Genomic DNA, 18,410 nt, shown 5'->3' with positions numbered 1-18,410 from the left:
GTGCTACCCTCCTTACTCAAATCTCAGAGCAAAATGAGCAAGTGGCAGAGTAAAATGACTCCAAACTACCCCATGGCTGGAAATGGGCCAAGGCAGTCCTTTGCTTGCAAAAGGCACAACTGTAAAATTTCAGAACCGGATTACCCAATAATATGGTTTATCCAAGAGTGCATTGGCATTGCTACGCACTCGGGAGAGGTTGCCTGTAACTATTTGCTTTTGGTTGAACTTTCTGATTGGAGTACTCACCGGACCCATTTTCTACCTGCATCAGTAAGAGGCAACAAAAGCACAGTGTGATATGTATCGCTGAAGGACCTAGCTGGGGAAAAGGGACGGTGGCTTTTTCAGTACCGCACAAATGAGTCAGCCTCCCATGTCAGAGTGCGTTTCTTAATTTAGATGCACTGTGCCACTGTTCCTCTAGACATCCATCCCTGCTCCCAGCATCTCCAAATCTGCACCAGAGAGGCATTTGCTTTATTGCAGGTTCTCCTGACACCCTTCTGTGACTTACTGAGGGTGACTGACAGCACTGCTCTGACACCAGCAGGTAGGGAGGAGCTCTGTCATAAAAGGAAACATTTCCACAGCATGAGTAGACAAGTATGAATTGCTTTTGAAATATTATTACTACTGCTAAGCTCCAGAGCCTGGCCCACACAGGATGCTTGTATCATAGAGGTGTTGTCCAAATGATTTTGGAATCAAGGCCTCTGAATGTGTCCCACCTTAATCAATACACATTATGGCCTAAAAGTATACTCATACTACTACTAAATTCTGTGCATTTTAGTAATAGATCTTAGTACTGAAGGTCACTCTTGCTAGCCACTGAAGCAGTAGATAATGATTTTCTCTTCAAATTGTAATCTGAATAATTTCCCACAAAGGATATAATGGGACTCCTAAATAAAAAACCCTTGATCACTGCTTGAAATGGAACCATCACAATGTTCAAATGTCTACCTTGTTTTCATCTCTGGCTGCTGTTTGCTTGCTGCCTTTTCGGAAAGGTTAATAGTGAACTTACAGGCTCTAGCTGAGCAAGCCATGGAGAGAAAAAATCTTTTATTATTATTATTAGTTATTTTTATTATCACAGCTTGTAGCAGCCTAGGCACAGAATGAGTCCCTGCTGGGGAAGGCTTTGTGCAGGCAGAAGGGAAAGGCAATCCCTGCCCCAAGCAGCTTAAATGTTAAGCCAAAAGCATAAAAGGAAAGCAAAGTCTAGGTCTCAGTGACATCAAGTTCTACCTTCCTTCTGCAACAGTGAAAACATGAAAATCAAGGATTATTGTCTGACAGAGGTTTTCATCCATACAACAAACTTAGCAAGGAGAAAAGCAGTGCTGCATAAAGACAGTAATTCCCCTTTGGACGCTCTTGGCTGCTGCCTTGCTGGGAAGTTCTGCATGTCGCTCTCTGTCCCCCTGACTGGCAGCATTTCTTCTCTGTGAGCAATTTCTTGAGGCAGAGAAGGGAAAGCCTTGAGCCAAGACAGCCTGTGGAGCTGGGCTGCAGGATCTGCAGCCATCGCTGGTGCCTTGGGCTCCAGGTTCACTCCTTGAGGGATCACTCCTGGGGTGGAAACACACCCCTGGTTGTGACTTTCAAGTGTGAAGCCTCTGCAAAACATTTCTCCAGCCGTGTGAGTGCTCTGCACCCATAACCGTCTTCTGCAGGGAAACGGCTCCCAAGGGGCTGTTTAAATACTCAGTAAAAATAACTTTCCTGTTGTCTCTGCAACCCCGTGTGTCAGAATTGCTCTGAATATTTTATTAATAAAACAATGTCCAGCTGTGGGGTAATGGTCAGGCCTAAAGCCAGCTCTTAGCCTTCTTGAACCAATGAAGACGCTTATAGAAGGATGAGTCATGTCCTGGGCAGCTAAAGCTCTCAGATACGATTTTCTCCTCAGTAGTAGTACACGCAGGCTATGATCTGGTTTTTGAGCTGAAACTGCTTATGTCATTCCCCAGCAATTCTGTGGCCAGTTGGGAAAAGGCAGTAATGCAAATTTCTGTTTTGTGGTAAAAAAGGAGGAATGCTTCACTTAGTAATGTCTGTGTATTGCTTAAACATTTATCACCTTGCTCCTTCTCAGAACTAGTTCTCATCAATTTATCATGCGCCTTACATTTTGCTACTTTGAGTAAATCTTTTAAAGGTGACCTGGAAAGGTAAAAGAGCAACTACAAGCAACTTTGCAAGTTTGTGCTGGAGTGACTGAATGCTTCTGCTGCCCAGTGCTTGGAAAACTGTGCCCCCAAATCCTGATTCCTCCCTTCTGATGAGAGTCCCTGTCCTTGCCCACGGCCAGCACCCTCCCTCTCCACGGGGACAGCCAGCCGTGTGTCAGACACTCAGGTAGCACCTGGGTAATGCAGGGAGTTGGAGGAAAACAGCGAAAGGGCTTTGGCTATCTCCACCTTCTCAGCCCAGCTGATGGCCAGGCGGGGGGCCGTCTCTGCCACGGGCATGCAGGCCCTTGCCTGCGGGGCTTGAGGTGAGCAAGGGCCCAGTTAAGGATTATGATTAATAACAGAACGATTAATAACAGCACCCTCCCACTAAACAAGGGGTTGTGGGTTCATCAAATGTTGCTAGGTGCTCCTCCTGCCCTGGACTTGGAGCTGGGAAGAGCCTGCGAAGGCCTGGCTGGTCCAAGGCAAGGAGAAGCTCCCCTAGCCCTGTCTCTGCTCTGCTCCAAGCAGTTCCTGGCGTGGAGCTGGAGGGGAGGAAAAGGTGCTAAAGCACCCGCTGTCTGAACGTGGAGTTTGGAGAAAGCACATCCAACCTCCCCAGCTCCCCGCTAGTGACGGGAGGGCTCCTGGAGGGCCACAACCTCTCCATCTGCTCCCAGGTTCCTGCAGCGCTGGCGAGGCTGTATCCAGAGCGTCCCTGGGTGGGGGCACCCAGAAGACCTCAGAGGAAGGATGGCCTCTGCCCTTCCTTGGCAGTGGGTGGACATCTGGTTGTGGAGCCCTGTTTCCACCCTGGTTTGGGGGCGGCCAGTAGGCCAGCCTGGCATCACTGGGATGTGGCGCTTTTCCATTGCTGATCACCCCAAAGTATTTCACACTGCACAAAATACCAGCTTTGAAGACTTAAGAGCAAGCTGGCTGCTAACCCCCACTGTGCAGGAGTTGTTTCTTTGCAATGTACGTTTTATTTATAGATTAACATTAGCATTTGCAAGAGGAATGACTTGGGCTCTGAGCTATCGCTTCCTATTAACCTGAAATTATTGAGTGTCTGAAATTCGTGAGGAAACCCAGTGAGCAGAAAGTATCAGAAAAATGTTCCTCTCCCTTCCTTGAAGCACAAAGAACAAGCAGCCTCCTCCCCTTGGAGGGCTGCGCAATAACAGTGAAATGTCAAACGCAAGAGCCAGGCAAGCGTCTTTTTAAGGAATCAGAAACATCAGCCATGCTCCATCTCACATGTGTATAGTCATAATATGTATTGCGTATTATGCATATTGGGTTCATATTTGCAATCAGTGATTGGTTTTGGACAATGCAGGGGGGCAGATTTGGCAGTGGTGCGTTACAGCACCGGGTGCAGAAAAGTTCCCTGTCCAGAGCCACCACGGCAGTCGCAGGCTTTATTTTGGAGGCGTTTTGAGGGGAGTGGGGAAAGCAAGCTGCCTGTCCAGCTCATCGGGGTTGGGGGCCCAGGGTGGGGAAGGGCTGTGACCGCTGTCTCTTCCCACTGCCGTGGGGCCGGCCCCTCCCCGTCCCTGGGGATTTCTACCCCGGCTCACGGGTCACCTAGGGCTTGGGGCAGGACTCGTCTTGGCAAACTTTAGCCATCTACAGTTTAGACATCTTAATCTGCTTGTCTAGCGAGGCTCCCTCCCTCGCCCACAGCGGGCTGGGCGCTGCCGGGGAGGCAGCCAAGCCCCCGGACAGGGAACAGGTAGCACGCAGAGGGGCCGAGCTGCGCTCCTGCCTTTCTCGGCTGGCAATACGGGAGCCAAACCGGCTGGCTTATAAGAGATGTCTAATTTTGAGGTGTTGGAGTTACCCGAAGTGAAGCCCGGGCTGCGAGGCAGCCAGCGCATCTCCAGGGCAGCCCCTGCAATTACATGGAGGTTTTTTGCTGGCTCTGCGCCCGGTCAGAGAGACAACACAAGTTACAGAAAACTCACTCTTGTCGTTTAACCTCCGCATCTGAAGCGCAATATTTTTAGTGCCTCATTTTCAAGCATTCTTCCCCTTCATTCAGTCAAATCAGGAATAATCACTTGCATTTATGTAGCAACTTTCAGACAGAAGCAGCCTAAAATGCTTTACACATCCAAGATGTCTGTTTATATTGTCTTTTATTTAATCCTCCTTACGCTTCGGTTAGGGACAAACCGGTATCAATCAAGTCTTTCTGCGCTTATGAAGCTTCATGATCTGTGACTGACAACTTTAATAATCTTCTTTATAAAGTCTAGGCAACATCCAGACTAGCACCTAAACGGTCCCCAGGAGCTGTAATTAAAATTAAGCCGCCCATCGGTTGCTTTGATTACAACAGGGCAGGCCAGCTTAACCTTCAATTTATGCTGACTTGAAAGATGGCTCATACAGAGAACCTGTATGCCAGACATATATTTGAATTAATTATGCTGATTCTCTCATTTTATTTTACTATCTGATTAGGTTTATAAATGAAATCACAATCTCATCCTTCGCAAGATCTCTGGCGAAAATGCCAAATGCTGGGACAGCGTCTCTTCCGTGAGACACCCTGCCCACTTTCCACCCTGGCTCAAACAAAAGCGCCGAATTCAGGCAGCTGGCAGAGCTGGTGGCCTACGTGCTGAGTTATTGTTGGTCACAGACACAAAGCTCATAATTTCACTGCAAAACCGACGGGCTGCAAATATGTACTGAGTATTAGCAACCCTTGCAGACAGCCAAGTCTGGTCTACAGCTAAGTCTTTCCTCCTGGTTCTCAAAAATGGCCTTTTTCTATTCCTTGTCCTCCAGCTGCATAGAATAGCCTCTTAATTAAGGTCAACGATATCTGAAAAACTCATCAGAAAATACAGTTTCTTATGTGAGGATATTTTCTGACTGTTGGATGACAAAATATACCATCATATTGGACGTTTTGCATAAATTAAGCTTAGTGTCTCTCATGTCAGGTAGTGTGAAAAGCTAAAACTGAAAGGCGGTGGGTGCGTATCAGCAAGACTACAATTTTGTTACTGTCACTTTTAGAAAGTGTCAAAACAGAGATGTGAAACCTTCTCCCCCACAACAAATTTATCAAACCTACTGGTACCAGATGAGTGGCGTGGAGCATATTTGTTTACCAGCCTTGTTGCATAACTTACCAACAATTGTGTTCTGGGTGGTTTCCTCCCTAAAAGCCTGTAAAACTGTCTGACTACATTTTCCATCACATATCGCTATCTTTCTTTATACTGGCAAAGTGCATTGCAAGAAGTCATCGGATTTCTTCAAACGTCTGCTTTTCCTGTGACAAAATAATATGCTTCTATAGCAGCAAAGACATGCCACGTGCTTTTGCTGCATCCATGAGAGATCCAACCTATCTCTTACATCGGTATCTTATGATACCTTGCAGACAAAAACCTGATATGACCCTTTATTTGTATGGGTGGCATAAAATATGGATTGCTCTCTTGCCTCTTGTTCATGGACAAATGTGTAGGCTGAGATCAGAAAATACAGTTTAACTAGAATCCAGTGACCACTAGTGTCTTTACCTTGCTGTCAGTGCTGTGAACCCCTGGAGTATGGCTCTCTCCAGCTGACCCGCTTGCGTGCCAGGCTTGCTTCCCGTAGCTCTGCAGCAGTGTGACCACCTGACCTGGCTGGATGGAGGAGGAGAAATCCTAAGCCCTGCTTGTATCTGCAAAGTGGAAAGGAGCAGGACTGGAGCCCTTCTGAGGGTAAGCGCACTCTGGGAGCAGACCGCAGCCAGGGAGCACCGGCTCTCCGACACACAAGACTTGCAGGGGATAGAAAATAATGACAAGGCCCTGTTTATTCCTTGCATACAATTTCTAAAGCTTCTCCTTAAACATTAAAGGCACTGCTCTTGCCAGTTCTTAATGTGATAATTTCGACTGCTGCTGTGTTGAACTAAAGCTGTCCTTGCGGAGAATGTCTTCCCATCTGCTGCCAGGTTTTCGATCCCATTTGCAGCTTGAGAGGCCAGAACTCAAACTGCTGCTTAAAATGCTGGCTTAAAACATCTGCCACAAAGATGGCCAGGACACTGACTATCACAGTATTTAAAGAGTTTAAGCCTAAAATTACTTTCCCTTGTCAAATTCTGGCACTGAACTCTTGCAGTAAGAGTAACAGAGCTAGAATGGGAATAAGTCTCATCTCAAAAATGAAGAACAGGAATTTGCTACATATTTGGCTTGAGCTTATTCTGTACTGGGATCTCTAGTGTTTTTCCGCTCTGTCTTCTGGGTGTTTCAGGAAGGCCTTGTATATGTTATCAGATCTTTACTTCTTCTTTCCACCAGTTATTAAACTGCCAATCTTCATATTACTGCTAAAATCCTATTAAAATGTTTCAGATTATCATTACAAATTGAATCTTCTCTCGTGTGTCTCATGTAGTAAGAATCCTATTTTATTAATGCTGCAATATTTCAGGTCTAGAATTAAAGCCAGAAGGATAGGTGGTAATTAGTCCTTGAAATAATTTTATCTACAGTGCTTTCATGCCATCTACTATTCAGTTAGTTAATGACTGAGCTCTTCCTGGCAACATTTCTGTCTCTGTATTGTTGCGAGGGTGTTTGAAACAGGAGTTGGTTTAGCTTGGAAAGGGCTGGGACAGAATCGTCCATGGGAGCTGAGAATTGCCTTTGGAAGGTCATTATAAAGGCAAGGAAAAGACAAGGAGCAGGCTTGCACCTTGTGTTTGCAGAGCCTGGGATACATGCTGGCCCTTGGCCTCCCAGCCCGGCAGCAGGAAGCCCTCCGTTGCTACAACCAACATGAAGTCCCTCACCGGCAATCCCAGCCATGCCCTAGCTCCTGGCATGGCTCCTCTTGGAAACACCATGCTGAGACCCACCAAGCCTCAGGGACGCAGGTGGCAGCAGTGACAGGGGTGATAGCAATGATGGGGTGACTGTGGTCGCAGCCATGAGCACAAGGAGAGAGCAGTTTCAGGTGAGAAGGACAGTGGCAGGAGATGTCAGCAGAGGAAAGATAGGAGAAGGAAAGGGCTGGGAGAGAGTTATGCCAGTCAGGGATGTTGTTGCTGGGACTCAGACATCCCCTGTGCTCTGTGAAAGCAAGGGACAAGCCTGGGGATCATCTTTAGCTTAGCTTTGTACAGCCTCCCAAAGACACTTCTCAACTACCAAGTACAAGTCTGCACCCTCTGGGACTTCCTTACCTGCATATATCACCTCTCGGCAAAGTCCTGGTCCATTGCAGCTTGGGCCATCTCCCATTTCTAGGGGAACTTATCAAAAAGTTCCTTTGGCACTGGCTTGGCCTCTTGAAACCCCAGCCACTGAATCACACCTACTTGGTGAGCAACAACTTTCAAAGAGGGGCTTAAGCAAGTAGGACTGTGCAGGGAGGAAGAGAAAGAAGAACCACAGCATCACACCAACTTGGGAAGCATGAACTATCCCCGAAAGAGCATACTCCCTACTAGAGTACCTGGCAGAGCAGTTCCCTTCCACCAGCTGGTGGTGTTTCCTGAGGTAGGCAGCCACTAACCCCTCTCTCTGCTCAAATCCTGTCTCATGCTGGCTCAGGCGAGGGTGGGAAACTAGCTTAATAGCTTCACAGACTTGCTGGTTGGACTTCCGGAGGTGTCTAGTCCAGCCTCAAGCAAGAAGTCTGACTCAGTCCAGTCTGCCGCCTCTTCATCTAGCTGGATCTTGGGAGCCTCCGTGGATACTACTTCCACAACCTCTCTGGGCAACCTACTCCATTGCTGCACCACTCTCCTGGGAAAGAAATTTTTATTACTCCTAAAGGGATGTTCAGTATTTAGGGCTCTGCAGCCCCTTGCAGCTTTGACTAGTTATCACCAGGGAGCAAGGCCTTACCAGGGTTGATGTGCTGGGCAGTGGGCTTGGAGTGTCCTATGCCCACCAGCAACTACTGGTGCCACTGCCAGCAGATATCGGGGAGCTGACTTCACAGCTGGACTTTGCTCAGAGGCTTCGAATAGTGAACCCCACTTGGGATGGATTGCTAAATCCATCTGCACTGCTGGTGTGAGGCACAGCTCTTGCAGATGGTCAAGAACTACTGTCTTGTTGTTGGTGTTGTCAGTAGAAGCTAAAGATGCAGCTGTTACCATTAATTACCAGAATATATCTCTTATGCAGGTAGGTTAAGTTTTAATTTGCCTCCTGCTGTGTCAGTAAAATGTCAAGAAGGGAAAATGCATTACGAAGCACCGCATTGAGTCTAGATAAATGTGGAGGTCAGTTCCTTTTCAGCTCCTTTTGAAATTTTTTAGCTCGCTTTTTTATAATTCTAATTAATATGGCTTTTTTCATAGCTGATTTTAGCTGTTAACTATGTTGCTGCTTCCTTCCTTCCTAGAGCTCTTAAAGCATTGTCAGTGTGCTGGTATTAACTACTAGAGGATAGATTATTAAGATTATTCTGTCCTGTTCTCAGCACATATTGGAAGCTGGACTGGTCAGACTCACCCTGGCTGTGGAGCAGTTTTGGCTTGGGATGCCTTCACACCAGTGCACTGTGTAGATAAAGTCAAACAGACTTACCATTATAGACTTACTTTCGCTATTAAATTAATTATGCTGGACGTCAGTGTATATCAAACAAATTTTCTAACCGTGCCCCGACCTGGATTTATTTTTGTCTACAGTCTGTCTGCCTCTCTGTCCATATCCGTATATATAGAAAAAGAGGCTAGTTTGGCAACGTCTGGCTGGGCAGTTTCAAGGATTTTCAAAACTAAAATCTTATGATCTGGAAGCAGTCTTAAGATTCACTGCACTGCAATAATTGTATCTGGAGTTTGAAAAAGACTGCTTGATTGTGGTCACATCATCGCCTGCATACTTCTCCCCTAAATCCCAATAGATTGAGGACATTTCTCCAAGGGCAAGGCTCAGTGACTCAGAACTGCTGTCTTCCCTTGGTGCCTCCAAAGAGCCTCCCATGTGCAACCTTCAACACCTTGGCTTTCAGGCCCCGCTCAGTGGTGGAAACTGCTACCACTTAGATCAAAACTACTCTTGGCATGTACATGTGCAAAAATGTTCTTCCACCTCTTTGTGAGGTCTGTCTGTGTCTTGCCAAGATGTGTGTGTTGCTCTTTTTCACTGACTGGACAGACGTGGCTGGATGAGCACCCTGCTACCGTGATCCTGGGGATGGGGCCGTGGGCCCAAGGGAAGGGTGGCTGCGGAGCATCTGCTGCTGGAGCAGACAGCGAGCAGTTCGATTTGCTGAGCACCTCTGAGGTCTGCCTGCTAACGGAGGAAATACGGAGAATGGATTGGAGGAGCTAGGAGTGCTGACAAGTAATCAAAGCAGGGCCTTAGTGGAATGATTCACACCAGCTGAAATGCTAAAAAGCAAAGGTGTAACCTGTTCAGGAAGAACTGATACAGATAAAAAAAGGAAGACTGATGCCTTCTATGTTAAGGATATATGTTCCAGAAGGAAGGAGGAGATGCTGCTGAGAGCTGTGGATAATGATAGAAGGTGAAAAAGACAATCTCGGAAGCACAAAGATTGAGCATTAGGTCAAGTGACTAAGGGTGAAGATCAAAGAACAGCATGAGCTTGCAGGAGAAAAGGAAATGAGGGCAACATAAGTGACAATGACCAAAAAAAGGTAGAGTTAATGGCTCTTAGGAGAAAGTGGGAGAACAAAATAAAACAGAATGAAAACAAAGGGTTTTAAGAATGCAGATTTCAGTAACTGAAGACAGATAATAGATAATGGTTTGAGGGAAACTAGAAAAAGTAGTTCAGGAGAATTGACAGGTCCCTGCAGAAAATAATTTTAAGATACAACTGGAAACTCTATCAGCATGTAGGCAGACTGGAAATTGCAGCAAGAAACCAGCTCTTCAGCAAACGCCTACAAGAAAGGAGTACAGAAAAAATGGACATGAGGTCAACTGAGTAAGGATGAATAGCAAAGGACAGCATGTGCTGGAGGGGAGAAAATCAAAATCAAGTGAAAAATAAATAAAGAATAGCAAAAACACAGTCCATTGAGGCATTAGTGGAAACAGAAGTATCAGAGGACACACTGGTCCTCTCTCTGCAGCGGAAAAGCTAATGGCAAATCATACTGAGGAGGCTGAATTGCCAGATGTCTTTTTTGACTCACTTTTCACGGAAGACATCAGTAGTGATCAAACAAAGAGGAAACAGTACAAACTCAAGCTAAAAAACAGGAAATGGAAAGATGTTAGAAAGTACTTCAATACTTTAAATATTTAAAAATTGTTGGAGCCTGATGAAATTTGAAAGTTGGACATTCTCCAAGGATACTTTGAGAACTGGCTGAGCAATTATAAAGTAGGAGAAGGGAAGAATGAAGAAACTCCATAAAATAAAATTGTATCTGCCTCTAAGGAAAGACAAAAGGAGACTCTGGTAAATACACATCATTCAGCTTAATTCTGATTCCCTGAAAAAGTACTGGAACAAATAACCATCCTATTTGTAAGCACTTCAAAGATAACAGATGCACAAGTAATAGCCACTGTAGATTTATCACGAACTAATAATCTTGAGCCAGTCTAATCTGCTTCTGTGATAGCATAAATAGCAGTATATGACCCACAGTTAAATTATAATAAGGTATTTGAAACCATCTCACACGAGATTTTCACTGGTAAGCTAGGTGGATATTATCTAGCAAAAGTTCAGGGTGAGTGCAAGTCTGATGTGAAGATCAGCAACTATCAGTGAGTTACTATCAAAAATAACATACAGATCCGCAGCAGTACCAGGAGAGTCTATGTGGGGCAGAGGACTCATCAGCATTTTCATTCATGACTTGACCATGCATTGGAGAGTTTCTGCATTCAGTTTTCAAAATTGCGCCACGATGGAAGAGCTACAAAAACATTGAAGGAAGGTAGCTGAATCCAGTGTTATCTCAGCAGATTGTGAAAATGTCCTGAAATTTAGGATTCAATCCATCAGAAGGAAAGTTCTATATCCAGGTAGATTGAGTCAGCTGCAGAAATAGATCAGGAATGGTAGATTAGTTGAAAGTCCTGCAGAAAAGGCTATAGGGTTTAAGAGGAAGTGGAACAAGACTAGCAATATTGTGGTGCTTTGAAAAAGGCACTCATATGGGGTGCAACGTGCAGGAAGGAGATTTAGGTTAGACTCTGCAATAAGCCTCCCTGTGCTAAGAAAGCAGTGACCTAGATCAAGGCTGCCCAGGTAACCATGCAGTCACCAGCAGGGGAGGGCTGTGGGAACAGGTTGGACAAACATCTGTCCCTGGTGCACACCCCAGCCTGCCCCAGAGCATGGGAACGGACAAGGGACCTGCAGAGGTGCCTCCCAGCTACCCAGCCTGTCGTAACCTCTGGCTCACCCAAATTCAGCTGCAGGCATCTCTGCTGCACTGAGGTGCGTATATCATCAAGATATCAGTAACGGCTGGTGGCAGCTGTTAGATAACTTTGGTAGTTAATGTGGGAGCTTCCTCCAAGGGGCCCCCTTGGCGCTTCCTTGCTTGCACGTCCTCCGCTGGCTCGCCCCAGGCTCCCGCAGGCAGCTCCCTCCTGCCCTTCTGCATCTCGGCTGCAACCAGGGGCAACGGCACAAACTGCAACACAGGAAATTCCACTTGACCACGAGAAAACACTTCTTCCCTGCGCGGGTGGTCAAACACTGGAGCAGATTGCCCAGAGAGGTTGTGGAGGCTCCATCTGTGAAGGTATACAAAAGCCAGAAAGTGGTCCTGGGCAGCCTGCTCCAGCTGACCCTGCTTGAGCAGGCGGTTGGACCAGGTGATCTCCAGCGGTCCCTGCCAACCCCAGCTCTTCTGTGATCCTGTGACAGGCCTAGGTGAGTTTTCCCGCTGCTGACTCAAGCAGGAGCAGGAAGAGGCCGATGTCGTGGGGCCGCCCTGAGCCCCTGTGCAAGCCCACTCTGCACTAAGGGAGTGCCTGGTGGGGTGCAAGCACCTTCCTGCTGGGTAGCAGGATCACCACTAGAGGTGAGCCCCACAGTTTTGTTCCTAGAAACCAAAAAAACTAGGCAAGGAAAATGTGAACCATTTGACATGGAAGTAGATGACACTGAACCAAAAGCATTTGCAGAAAATAAAGGAATTAATTCAGATCATTGCCCAGAACTTTAATGTTGGAGGCAAAAAGTGGTTTACAAGCAGCATGCTCTAACAAGTCTTAATACCTTGGCCTTTTCTTTCTAGCCAACTTTTAAAAGCTACACAGGTAATTTTAACCCTAGCAAGAGAGTACTGAACAGCACCCTTCATTTGATTTTAATTATCATAAAGACTGTCTCTGTTTTCTAAGGATCATTACTCAGATGAAGCTAGCAAAACCTCATCTACCAAAAATCAGACTATATAGTCTTAAAAAAATTAATTCATGCTGACCGTCAAGGAACTTCAATAGAATAAAGGAGGAAGAAAGTGTTTCTTGTAAACCTTTCTTTGTCTAGTATTAAAACATTGTTCCCTTCCCTTCTTCTGCAATGAACGTTTTAATGGGGCTCTGTAGGTGAAAAATGCATAAAAAGCAATTATCTCTGTAATTACTACCTTGCTTTTCCTGTCCTCAGACAACACATTCCTGCACTCCCCACTAGTGGACTGATTATTCCTGAGATTGATGCCCATATAAATGGGGTCAAATATGTGAGAAATTTAAGATCTGTGGATAACAGGAAAGAAAAGCACCCAGTGACAACAGGCATTTTCACTCACAGAGGAATTGCATAAAGGCCAAGAATGTAGTATTTCTCATCCCCGCTGCTCTAAGCACTCTTACACAATCAGTAGATCTCTGGCACCGAACAGCCAATATTGAGGCTGATTGCAGCAGGATTCTGAACTGCCTCCAAACACTGCATTATTTACAATAATGAGGGTACACAAGGAATTGAAATTCACATTTCCACTTATGTTTGTATCTGGCACTTAGTCAAAAAATTCTGGGAACTTCCTGCATATCATGAGACAGAGGAGGAACCTCATCCTGGATTTGCTGATTGAAGACTATTGCAAAAAAAAAAAAAAGTTGCATTCCACTTTTTGGGTATAACTAGATTAATATTTGTGGTAATTGGCTGCTGCATTAGGATGACCCATTCTGTCACATGCCCTGCTTAACCCATGTTCTTCTGGAAGGGCTTCCCAATGTCCCTGACGGAAATCAGCCAGTCAGGTTACAAGGAAGGTGAGGATTTGTGCCACACTGTAGGATATTGTTTCAACAGTGCCTGAATATCACTAGCAGGACTTCTTAGGAAACTATTTATTTTCTGCCTTTGCACCAGCAAGTGGGGAAGTTTCATGTTTATTTTATTTTACGCCCTGTGGCAGCATGCCTCTCTCTGAGGTTCCCGACTGTCAGACTCTGGGCTCTGGGATACAGCTGCCCAGAGGCTCAGATGTGCAGACTACCATGATCTACCTCTGTGATACATGCTAGGTCTATAGAGTACCATGATCAATCCCTACCAGGTATGTTATTTTTTATCACTTGAACTATTATAATTAATTCAACAAGAGTGCCTAAAGTATCTGCCTGTTCTGCTTCTTCCACGATGCTCAGCTGGGGAATTTGACTGAGGATGTAAAGCATTTCTTTTTTCCCACAGTGGCTGGAAAACCATTTCCTACAATGAGTGACACAACTTTTCCGTAATGATTGTCAGGCCCCCAGCCGTCTTATGTGCCTTGGGCAATCTCTTCCCATGTCTTTTGCATAAGCCAGATCCTCTTTCTAGAGCTTTTTGTCTGCAAGGCAAATGTGAAGTATTCTGAAAAACACATTGTTGTCCCCCAGATCCACAGACAGCCTGAAGCCACAGCCTGGAGAAGTGTCCATCATATTCACCTAGATGGGACGCTAAGTGTTAATTACGACAATGTTTTGAAGGACTGAGCTGAGCAGACCGGAGAGGTTGCCCTGACACTTCCTTGGCGGTAGGGGTATGAAACTATCCCTAACCCTTTTGGGGCAGACAAGACTGAATGCCCCGGGAGAATTATAGACCACCCATGTACAAGGAATCAGGGAAATGTGGAGAAACAGGTGCTTTAGATGCTCTTGTCTAGACCTTAAGCTGTAGATCCATGAGTGAAAACAACTGCGAGCAGCTCTATCCTAGCTTGTGTGCCAGCTTGACATGACACAGGTATGGCAATCCCCTTGCCAGGTAGCCAGGAAAAACTGCAAAGGAAGTGATATATTCCCATAGATAACCTTGGTGTAAGCGTCTCTCGGTAAGAATTAAACCCGGCCTTTTCAGATAAAAACTCCTGCTGGCTCCTCTTCAGAAGAAACGAGCTCCCAGCGACGTCCGCGCTCCCTCCGAGTGCATCTCCTGCTCCAAGGAAGAGGGGAACTAGGTGACCCAAAGTTACAGCTCCTGGGTCACAACGGCATTGGAGCTGCCTGTATATGGTGTTAAGTGAGTTTGCTGTTTCAAAGCGCAAGTGAAATGAAATGCATATCTGTGATCAAAGTAAAAAATTCCCTTACTTGCTTTATCTACTTAATCTATTTCTTCTGTGCTTTGCACCTCAGTACTTGCTATCAGCAAGAAGAAAAGAAGCAATCTGGCATACTGGAAGCTGAAACTGAGAGAGCATTATCAGTTTTATTGGGTTGGTCTCGCTCCTCAAAAGTTCAAAAGGAACTTTTATTTTATTTTTGGTTACACTCTCAATGTCTCTTGCATCTGGAAGTGTTTTTTTCCTTTTCTCTGCTTGGCTGTGTAATAGTCACACTTTTTTTGCAGCCCCGTTTGTACACTGAAATTGGTTTTACAAGCAGGTACCTTGCTAGTTATTTTTCTTCTGTTTTCCTGGAAAAGGATCGGGCATATTTATTGTCCTTTGTATTTGTAGCCATGGCAAAATATCTTACGTTATCTTCTCTGATGCTCATGTGGTAACACTGCTAGTTTCTACTGGAAATATGTCGAATTGCCCCTGAGTACTTTTAAGTCTATTAACATTTCCATAGGCCCTTTTCTTACAGCTATACCTGAGCTGCACTATACAGTCTGTTCAGCAGATTATAGACTTTGGGTTTTGTAACAACTTACATCCTGTGCTTACATGATCAGGCCTGGAGTTCAGTATTTTTGCTTAGTGAATATAGAAGAGAAAAGAGGAGTAACGTTCTTCTGCCCCAGAAATTTGAACTCCCCTGAGCCACTCAAAATACCTGGGGCCCATCTGCTCCAGAGAAAGACACAGATACAATATATGCCACAGAGATGTACCCATCAAAAGGCAGAGCTTTGGAGAGCTGAAAAATAACACTGAAGCATAGTAAAATAGGAAAGTACAGGTGCAAGGAAAAAGAATGGATGAGTTAAAGTATCACATGAGCAACGCAAAGCATAAGAAAAGGAAGAAAAAGTTCTAGATGCATTAGCAAGCAGTCGTGAACCAGAAGGAAATATACTGGAGGAATATTGCAGAATTCTGCCTCCTATATTAAGCAATTATCTCCTATTAAGATCCTGAACACTGCATATTTTCCTGCTTAAATTTGTGACCTCACTCAATTTCAATTGATTAAACGCAGCTAAATCAATTTTGCACGGCTTTAAATATGGCCTGAAAGAGAAGGAAACCATACCACTTCTGTTTCATTATCAAGCAAGCATCTTTTTTAACGTCATACACAAGGGGCTGTGGCTTCCTGTTGTTTTTGTTATTTTTAGTTCTTCATTGGCCTCTACAGATTTCTAATTGATTTTCACAAGGTGCGTGTGTACTCCTAGGAGTATGCGTGTATAATCAAATCAGGTAAGTCATATATTACTGCAAAACTGGAGAGCGAACAAGTTTGAAAATACAAAAAGAAGAAAAAATTATTCACTTAATTGCATAATTAGGAGAGGCAGAAGTTTCTAGTCAAACTATTTAAAACGGTTTGACTTTATTTGCAGTGACTACCACCTCCACCTCCACCTTGGGAGGGTACTGCTACCTCCGGGTCAATGCAGCTCCTGAGGCGCCCGGCGGGCAAGGTTCAAGCATCCTGCATCCTGCGTTATCAAGATGGTGGGTTTTACGAATCACTATCTGTAAACTAGACGTGGGGATGAAAGGGAGCGACACAGGCTGCCTGAAGAGGGATGAGAGCCGCAGCAGTGTCAGAGGGTAACAGCAGGCTGCTTGTGTGAACACCCACGTCTCAGCCGGACTGCCTTTACGGTCAGCACGGAGAAACAGGCACAGCTGGGGGTGGAAAGTCGTTTCATCCTAATGAAGGTGCCTAAAATAGCCCAGCTAAATGGCACCCTGTTCCAGGAGCCCGTTTCTCACCCTTACCTGGAAAGGGAGCTCAGGGCGATGGGCTCAGCTATAGTTATCTGCACTGCAGACAGCTAATACTAAGGCAGATGAACCCTTTGGTTCCTCTATAGCTGCCTTTAGTTCCAACACCTTCTGCCTTGAGGTGTATTTTTTTCCCATCTTCAAAAGTATTGGATGGCTTACAGGGTAAGCTGCCTTGGGAACAGAACAAACAAAACTGATCAAAATAGGCCCATGCCTTCCTGATACAGCAAACAGGCTAACATGAAATGAGAGTAGATGAGGTGAAAGCCTGTCAATATTTAAAAGCCTTGTAAATGGATAATTTGGGGGTATTTGTGCTAATTTGCAGGCTGCCTCCTGCCACGGAGTCCAGAAGTGGTCTGTTGCTCCTGTTGTGCCATTGATTTTGATCATGCTGCAGACATGCAAACCGCTTTACAATCAAAGAAATTGATCTTTAGAGGGGTGCAGAGTCCAGAAAACTCATTGACTCCCCTGAAAATTGAGGACACTCACGTCAAAGCAGGATCAGGCTTCTGGTTACAGTGTTCAGTGCTTTCCTCGCAGCTCACTCTCTCTGGAGGGTTGAGCCTAATGAACACTGAGGCTGGTATTAATGATCTTTTTCAAAGTGCTCAAGCTCCGAATATCCTAGCAAACAATTTCTCTTTAAAGAGGCAGTGATCCAATGCAGCAGAAAATCCTGTTTGTACAAACTCTTCTCCATATTGTTGTTTACTTTTGCTGTTAGTTGGCTTTTGAATTTGTCCAGAAGGACATTAGCTAAGGGCATTTAGGCCTGCGGATCTCCAGCATTTCTGTGCACTTTTCTACCTTGATGCTGGGCTGCTGTTGATAACAGTTTGAAAGGATGGGACTGAAAGCTGAGAGAACAAAATATACAGTATATGATCCAAGGTTTTCAGAAAACAGCTTTGCAGTTATCACTTAAGTGAAGTGTTCTGTGCTCCCTGATCCATTACAATTGGAAGGAAACTTTAAAGGGCTTTGGGATCACAGAAGAGAGAATTAAAATAGATTCAATCAGTAATTTAAAGACAGACTCAAGAGATGAAGAAAAAGCCATGTTGTCCCTGGCTGACCATGAGCATGAAAATTGTGTTCACAGTTGACTGGTGGCACAAAAGTAGGACTGGAATAGATGATTTAATGCAATGCTTGGAGCCTACTAGGACCTAGGACCAAAATTTGCCATCAGTAGAGCAAAGTCCAAGATTAACAGAGTCCTCACACAAAAAGGACCCCTGTGCTTGGGGCCATCTGCAGCTGGTGCAGCTTGAAACTGCGGTGCCCCATCCCACGGCATCGTCTGCCTAAACTGCACTGCTGGGAGAAGGAGAGTCTGTGGGTCCAGCCTGGGGTCGTGGGGCTCCAGCCCGGAGACAAGGTGCTCCTAGGTGCACGGGTAGGCCTGGGATGAGGGCTTGCTGCTAAATGCTTTCAGTAAAATGTATTAGAGATCTGGTGAGAAATTTGCACCTCCCCTCTGTGGGGAGCACCCCGGGCTGCCGGCAAGCACCTGCTGCAGCACATTGCTCCCTCTCCCATCTACAACGTGTCCCCAACCCCAGTACAGCCCCAACCACGTCACTGGGTTTTAGGCATCTATGTTCCTCCTATGGCCTGTTTTAACACTTCAGTCCCTTTGTGGATTTCAGGCAAAGTCTCAATAGGACTTTGGGGACAGTAAGTGTCAAAGATTTATTATCTAGCCTACAAGACCTACTTTCTATCAGTTTTAATTTACACAGGGGTTGCATTGTGCTATTTCACTGTATCACGCTGTTCTTAGAGAAGAAGACTCACAGAAGAGCCTGATTTATCTTCCTTGGAGCATTCAGCGTTTTGTGTCTAGCATTGCAGCCCCTTCTTTGTCTTAGCTT

This window comes from Dromaius novaehollandiae, chromosome 1 (genome assembly GCF_036370855.1).
Source record: "Dromaius novaehollandiae isolate bDroNov1 chromosome 1, bDroNov1.hap1, whole genome shotgun sequence".
NCBI lineage: Eukaryota > Metazoa > Chordata > Aves > Casuariiformes > Dromaiidae > Dromaius > Dromaius novaehollandiae.
Note: the sequence above shows the minus strand (reverse complement) of the source record.